At 44.7% G+C, this 8,533-nt stretch overlaps 1 long non-coding RNA gene across 1 annotated transcript; it reads right to left on the minus strand.

The window, feature by feature from the left end:
- On the minus strand, nt 3,962-7,129 carry LOC110433373. Its single transcript, XR_002450776.1, has 2 exons — nt 5,787-7,129; nt 3,962-4,645 (listed from the first exon to the last, which is right to left on the minus strand). It is a non-coding gene; the product is annotated as an uncharacterized LOC110433373 (long non-coding RNA).

The raw sequence follows: 8,533 nt of genomic DNA on the forward strand, positions 1-8,533 counted from the left end.
TGTAAAAGTTTCAATCAACGTCCTTGCTGCCTATATCAGTTGTTTCACTAGTATAAATTCATCATGAGGTTCTTCCAAATAAGATATAGATAGCTACCTCGCATATTGTTACTACCTCGTTCACAAAAAAATATTGTTACTACCTACTCCATTCATTCCATGATACTTATCCAACGGTCTTGGAAGAAACGTTCTATAATACTCCATCCATTCTAAATTATATTGTATGTTGTTGTAGCTTTTCTAAATATATAGTTTTTACTATGCATCTAGACGTAGGCCTTGTTTAGTTCACCTTAAAAACCAAAAAGTTTTCAAAATTTCCTGTCACATCGAATCTTGTGTCACATGAATGAAACATTAAATATAGACGAAAACAAAAACTAATTACACAGTTTAGCTGTAAATCACGAGACGAATCTTTTGATTCTAGGTAGTCCATGATTAGATAATATTTGTCACAAACAAACGAAATTGCTACAATACCAAAAACTTTTCACTTTTCGGAACTAAACAGGCTGTAATTTATATCTACATACCTCTATAAAGCTATGTATTGAGAAAAACTAAAATAACTAACAATTTGGAATAGAGTGAGTACTTGCCAATTGAGGATGTCAAGGGTGTAGATGAGCCAGTCTTAATGCATTGTTTCATGGCACAGTTAATAAGACTATAAACTAGCTAGGTAACCAAGCCATATGGGTTTCATGGGGATGAAACTCCTCTCTCATATGATGAAACTCCTTCATTTAATGACCCTGCCAAGTTAGCAATTTTGCTTATGTGGCACCCTATTTAATGTGCATGACACTATCATGAAACATGAATTGAGACTAGCCTTAGTATCTCCACACCATGGTCCTCCTCATTTTGTGGGTTAAATGCTAAGATAATAGATTACCCACCCTTTTTCATTATTTTGGGTTGAACCGGGTGCATTCAACTTAATCATACAAGATTATGCAATATTGTATTTTATTCCAAATAGTCTTCCACGATAAAATTGGTAAGATGTTCTTTGGCTAATGTGGCAGCTACTACATATGCATATATTTTTCGTTTGGCACGCCTCCACTTCACTAGTGAAGCTGTTTTTTAGAGGCTTCAGCTCTATTAACAACTCTATCGGTGGAGCTAGAGCTATTTTGGTAAATCGTTTAGCAAACAACCCCTTTCTTGAAATATGCTCTCATAGAACGCCGCGTAGAATAAGGTGAAGCCGGGAGAAGCCACTAGTTTTAGCTCCTTCACACCCAAAACTCTGTGTGAGTACGTTTTTAGGGGCTTCATTGGTGGAGCCATTTTATTTTACCCCGTTTGAAAGAAAACGGCTCCGAACAGCTCTTGAAGTCACCGGATTAAAAGTCTCATGTTTTTGGTGTAACTTTGGATTATGTTAAAATCAATTTGCTTTTGCTCAAAATAACAAGCATCATCGTCATTATTGTTGTTATTGTTTTGTCGCAAGATATACTTTTTTGTTAATAATGAGTATACGGGTGCCCAACACATAGACCACATGTATGTATTCACACGAATTTACCTATTCTACCGGCCAAATGTACAATTCTTAAACCTCTATTGTTTTTTTAGAAAGGCGATAAGAGATTTGCTGGGTTTTTATTAGAAGAGTAAAGAACAAAAACACGAGGTTACAAAAAACAACAGCAAAACCAACATCAGTCATTTCAGTGTACAGATTTTCGATCATATATAAGCACATCCTGTGAACCATTTTGGAAGCCTTGATGCGACGGAGGAACGACGAATTAAACGACCATTTGCAAGTACAACGGCCTTGTGTACAATAAAGACTAAAGAGAAGTTCGTTACTTGGACGGCCCCTATATAGCTTGCCGCTTGCGTGCGGCACCATCATGAGAAAGGCAATGGTGGCCAAATCTGTCGGTAGATGGCCCGAAATCCGCACGACACGAGCTTAATTGTTCGCGTAATGCCATGTCCACGTCGATCGTACTCGTACTCAACGAGATGGATCCGTTGACAGGCCCGCGTACGTGAAAACCGCAACGAGCGCCCGAATCGGCCGCGCGCCGAGTGCGGGGCCGCGGGCGAACCAACGCTGGGAACACGCTGCCTTCGCCACCTCTATCAGCCGATGGACCTGACCTCCTCTCGGCCCCCCGCGACGGCGACACTGTTGCCGGACGGCCCGGCACAAGGCCATGCTCCCCGACGACGACGCGTCGGCCTGGGTCGCCGTACGTCGCCGGCATTGTCCTAGCGTCAAGGTCACTAGCGCTCCCACGCCGGCTGATGATGTTCAGTGATGACGGGACCGCTAGGCTAGCGACGGGACACGACACGATCGAAGCCCCGCGCGCGGTCGCGGTCGGCAGTGGCGACGAAACGCGCGAGCCAGCGTCGTCGTGGTGCATGCACGTACTCCTCCTACACTGGATGGGATGTCATGTGTGTCGCCGGCGGGAGGCCAGAAGTCGCAGGCGCGGCCGCGCGCGAAAGGGACGGCACGCCCGGACACATGCCCCGACATTCTTCTTGTAGCCCTCTGTAGGCCGTGGACCGGGCGGGGCGGGGGCGGCATAGGCCGGCCGGGACGGGATGGGACAACTGGGCGCGTCGCGGAGTTATTCCCGTGACGGGGCCTGGGGGAGCCGTGTGGAGCCCGTGACAGGAGCGGGACGGCGGCGGGCGCGGCGCTCGGGCCTCGATCAGCCGCGGGAGCTGTAGTAGCTTTCGCGCCTCGACGGGGCCCGGTCGGCGCCCGGCAAAGTCGATCGTGTCATCGTGTGCGACAGCGCCGACGGGCAGCCGTGCGCGCGTGCTTTTGCGCGGCCTTCGCGGGGGGCCGTGTCCTGTGCCCGCATTACTGTTGTTGCCTTGTTGGGGGTGCGTGGCCGCGGGCGCGTACCGTCGTCCGATCCGCGACGTACTCATACGTAGTAGTATGGGTTGTATTTGTATATGCGCACTCGCTCGCGATCGTGACGCTGGCGCTGATGGCTCGAGCTGAGCGCGAGTAGGTCTTCTGATTGCTTGCTTATTGAAAGGAGCCGTGCATTGTCACGATGGTATTGGTATCGTGTTGGCGTGATCACACGGTTGGGCTTACTGATCCGTTCGGGGCCGAATAGGCATGATCTGCCCATATCAGTGTAGGTCCGTACTGTCGACTCGCGACTCACGACAAGAGCGCATAAGATCTTGCAAGATTCTATGCGATATAAAGCAAGTGTGCCATTCGCTGGAAAAAGTCGTTTTTCGCTTGTCACAGTATAGATCCTGATCGGACCATGACTATGAGGAAACAGTAGGGGGCGGCCATGGTTTTGACAAGCTAAACACAGCAACAACCGGCACAAATAAAGCACAGTGCCCATCCATATATACACTATATAGAGAGAGTAACAGAGGGGATATAGATTCAGCATCCCCTCTCATGAAGTCATGATCGACGTGCTGTTTTAGAACGCTGCATATAGTACCAAGAGATTACACGTGTTTGGTCTAAACCATATATAACTAACATGATTTGTGATCTGTTCGTCTGCGGCAACATGACAAAAAAAACATAATTTCCAGATTTTGCTGCTAACATTTTCTGTACTCATTCATTCGGTCAAAAATGCACATTAGTTTTTTTCGAATTACAGCACAACTTATTCCTATGAATACCACCGGGAGTCTGAAATTAAACTGGGAAATCTCAATTGAGAACTTCGACCCGAGTTAATAGATTCCACCATAATGATCCCAACCAATTGACCTACTCTCAATTCGCAACACGCACACACATCTGACTTATTTACATGGTCTTAAATACATATATCTTCGACTATTAACAACTTCTAGAATGTCTTCTTAAAATCCTCAAAATTATGACAGTTGCATGTGTTTTTAACACAAATATACATTAATCTTACATGTTTCCAAAATATGTAAATCAAGCTATTATTAGCTTGTAGTACACGTTTGATTTAGGCACTCTTTAGTTGGAGCTCCAGCTTCGAGTACTCCCTGAATTGTAGCAAGAAACTGTTTTTATCTCTTTTCTAAAAATAAACGAGAAGCCGATATAACCAATATATTTAACCTCACCAACTCTGGCTTCTTTGCGTAGAGCCAAAACCGATTGGCGCTATGCCAAATTAAATGAGGCTTTATTCATGGACAGGCTTTAGATTTTTGAACGTCTGTGGCTCAGATGCCTACCTTGCGCACTAGAACTGCATAAAGGGTATTAACCAAAGTGCTTTGTTTTATATATACTATTCATGTACACCCCCCTTTTTTAAAAAAACGTTATTTTAGCGATGAATAAAATGACATTCATTTTTTGGCGTTGTTTAGTTCACTCAAAAAAAACAAAAAACTATTCAAGATTTCTCGTCACATCAAATCTTTCAGCAAATGCATGAAGCACTAAATAGAAATAAAAATTAAAGCTAATTATATGATTTACCTATAAATTACGAGATGAATCTTTTAAATATAATTAGTTCATATTTCAGTAAAAATTACTAAAAAAACAAAAGTACTATAGTACCAAACAAAAAAAATTGGAAAAAAAAAATCGCGAGATGAAGGGTGCATGTATGAAGTGACTGTACATGATGTCTTTTTATTCGGCAACCTCGAGAAGCTTCTCATCTTCTCGCTACTGCAAAAGAACAAAAGCAAGTTGATTGGGGAATCCGAAAAGGTGGATCTTCCTGTTTTGTTTACTACCCCTCTACTTGCAAATGTGGCAATATCATGTACTTCCTCCGTCTAAAAAAATCAATATTTTTGACTTTTTATCTTAATTAAAAAATTTATACATATTTTAAAATAGATAAATCATTATTAAAGTACCTCTAATAATCAAATAATTCATATCAAAATAGACAATATTTATATAAAAAGTTTTAATAAGACGGATAATCAAACAAGATGTAAAGTCAATAATAACAGTCTTTTTGAGACGAAGTGAGTAAAAATTTTTTTAGAAACATAGTCCACTTAGGCCTTGTTTAATTCACCCAAAAGTCAAAAACTTTTCAAGATTTCTCGTCACATCGAATCTTGCGACATATGTATGAAACATTAAATATAGATAAAACAAAAACTAATTGCATAGTTTGCCTATAAATCACAAGACGAATCTTTTAAACCTAGTTACTCCATGATTAAACAATATTTGTCAAATAAAAACGAAAATGCTACGGTGTCAAAATTAAAAAAAAATAGATCTAAACAAGACCTTATGTACTCCTTTTTTATTACTCTTTGTCTTTTAATTTATAAAATCATCTGCAGGGGCCAAGGTCCCTCCTCCCGTTCGCTAAAAAAGGTACACAGTCCACTTGTACACGTACGGAATAGCGACTTCCAAATTAATAAGTGGGGTTTTTTTTTAATCCGTTTTAGTCAACTCCTGCTTCGGTCCGGGTCCGGCTGGCTCCCGGCTCAGGGAGTCAGGGGTGCTCGTGCACAGATCGTGCATGTATGCACACAGGTAGATGCTCGCTCTCGGACTGTGCAAATAAAACATGCATCGCTAGGAGCAGCGGTACACACTACTAGACGAGTGGAGTGTTCCCTCACTCCGTTTAAACTTACATAGCGCATTTTTTATGTTAGGTCATGTATTTGACAAAGTACTGTATTTTTATTATGTGTAATTGTTGTGATGTACATAATTGTAATTATTTTAATCTGTATTAAGTGGCATATTAATAGAGCAACCGATGGCAGTGTTTTATCTAAAAAAACAGATTGTGAGAAAATAGACTTGCTGTGGTGGTTGGAATTGGAAATACCATTGGTACTTATAAGTACGGAGTTGCTAGCGCCCGGACGTCCTATCCGGGTGCTTAGCGTCGGACGGTGACATCCGATAGATGACTCTGCACGTAAAAACAGAAAATGAAAAAAATCCGTGCCCGTCCTTCCTCCTCCATGTAAAACAGAAAGACGAAAAGGAACCTAGCCGTGCACCCTTCCTTCGCCTCCACGCGCACGAACCTGCCTGCCCCAGCCGAGCCTCAGCGCCTTCTTCCGCTACCAACTCAGGGGAGCCTCAGCGCCTTCGTCCACCCACCCAGGGGAGCCTCCCCATAGCCCACCCACCAGCCGCAACAACAAAAAATGCTATTATAACATCAAAAAAACATATAATGAAACAAACAAAAAAAACTACCGCAACAAACAAAAAAATATATTGCAACAATGGAACAACATCTAATGCAACAAACAAAAATATAAACTGCACCCAAAAACATCAACTGCAACATCGGGAAAAATCTGCTGCAACAACAAAAAAAAAGGACTATTGCAACTCAAGCACTACTGCTGCAACATCGAGAAAAATCTGCTACAACAATAAAAAAAAGCTATTGCAACATCTCAAGCACTACTACTGCAACATTAGAAAAACGCCTGTTACAACAAATCCACTACGACATCGGGAAAACCCGCTGCAACAATGAAATAAACTATTACAACGTCTCAAGCACTACTACTGCAACATACAGAAAAATATCTGTTGCAACATCTCAAAATCGATAGTTGCAATATTCGGAAACACATGTCGCAACATCTCAAAATAGATTGTTGCAACACCACGAAATTACATGGGACTGGGGCGCCGTCGAGGTACAAATTGAGCCGCCTCCATGGATGGGGGATGGACCGTCATTGCCTTCTGGATGGAGGAGACCACCACACCGCTAGATCTGCATCGTGCTCCATGGATCCACCACAGGGAGGCCACCGCTCCATGGATCTACCATCGGAAGGCCACCCATGACCGCAGCCGAGGTTGGGAAACGGCGCACCTAGGTGTAGGAGGCACGTCGGGCACGAGCACCCCTAGGTGGATGGATGGCGCTGCCGTGTGAGGGAAGGAGATGCCTAGGTGGTGGAGGAGGAAGGTGCGCCGGGGTGCATGAGGCCAGCGGTGGTGGCAGAGAGGCAGCCATGGCCATGTTTAGTTGTTGGGGAGGAGTAGCCAGGGTGGGAGAGGATGAGGGAGGAGGATACGCTGGGCAACTGGCTTAGGCGGGGGCGGCACCGGCGAGCTAAGAAGGGGCATGCGTCTCGTGGAGAGGGCGCACGAGTCAGGTGGGGCAGCGCCGCGAGTGGCCTGGAGCGGCGGCGACCGTCGGCACTCATGTGGGACAAAGTGAATGTGAATAGCCACAACGCAAGCAGATAAGGATAAAGACAAAGGGAGCGAGTGGATGAAAGAAAGCCACGTCTGTCCGGTAGATAAACACGCGTTGGACGTATGTAACATATCATTACCGTTATAAGTATCTTTTCATTAAAAACAGTTAGTAAAGTTAAATTTATGCATTTTCCTAACTCATGATCCAACATACTCACCCATGGAAGCATCCTGTCCCACACGTTATAAACTTTGGCAGAAGTATGGTTTCAATTTTGTTCGCCACACTTTTTTTCTGTGACACTTAGAATTCACCTAATGTTTGGCGCAATAAACTAGACACCAACAAACAAGTTCCAGTGTCTTAATTTGTCGACGATGAAAATGTGCTTTTTGCCTTGCACTTCAATGGAGCGAGTACTTGTCACAACAGGTTATGATAAACTAAGACTGATAACTAGTCCTGCTAGTTTTTATATATCTGTAGATTAATAAGGGCAATCTCAGCGGTGAAATCATGCGCAGTTTCCATGGTGGTGCATTAACGAAAATATTATTGATAGAAACTACTCTCTACAATGGTCGTTTCTTTGAGAAATAAATGTACCATCCCTTTTTTTCTCTTCCTTTATCTTTTCCACGGTTCCACCCTCCGTTAATCTCTCTGCTCTCATGATCTCTATCAACCAAAACCAACGAATCAGAGACAACAGCGCCCTGTATGCGAGCACACGCAGCATGGCCGGCGAGCGAGGAGGCTCCAGCGAGCGCACACGGCGGCGCAAACAAGCGCATGACGTCTTCAGCATGCAAGCGCGCGACGCCAGCGGACGAGCGCACACGGCACTGGCGGACCAGCGAGGCGGCTCCAGCCAGCGCACACGCGGTGCGGACAAGCACAGCTCCAGCAGGCGAGCACGCGGCGCGAGCGGACTAGCGCGAACAAGCGCACGCGCTGCGGACAAGCACAGCTCCGACGGGCGAGTGCGCGGCGCCAGCGGACTAGCGCGAACAAGCGCACGCTGCGCCGGCGGACGAGCGAGCGGCGCCAGCGGACAAGCGTGGGTGCTGGTGGACGCGCACAATGGCGTGGCAGCCGGCTCGTGAGCTGCGATGGCTCCAGCGAGCATCTGCAGCACCCATGCCGGCCCCACATAGATAGAAATCACTAGTTTCGTCCCAATGCTGAAACAATCGTTTCTTGCTGCATCGGGTCAAGAGTAGAAGTGGTTTCCTTCTCAGAAAACGGTTTCCTCAATTTCTAATCTCTTTCTTCATTAAATAAGCTGCCATGTCAGCATTTTGCTTATGTGATATCTTATTTAATAGAGATAGAAACCATCATTAATGTTCCATTGGGACTGCCCTAAACTAACAACAAGTTCGTAATTAATTAGT

Source organism: Sorghum bicolor, chromosome 3, assembly GCF_000003195.3.
Source record: "Sorghum bicolor cultivar BTx623 chromosome 3, Sorghum_bicolor_NCBIv3, whole genome shotgun sequence".
In the NCBI taxonomy this organism is placed as follows: domain Eukaryota; kingdom Viridiplantae; phylum Streptophyta; class Magnoliopsida; order Poales; family Poaceae; genus Sorghum; species Sorghum bicolor.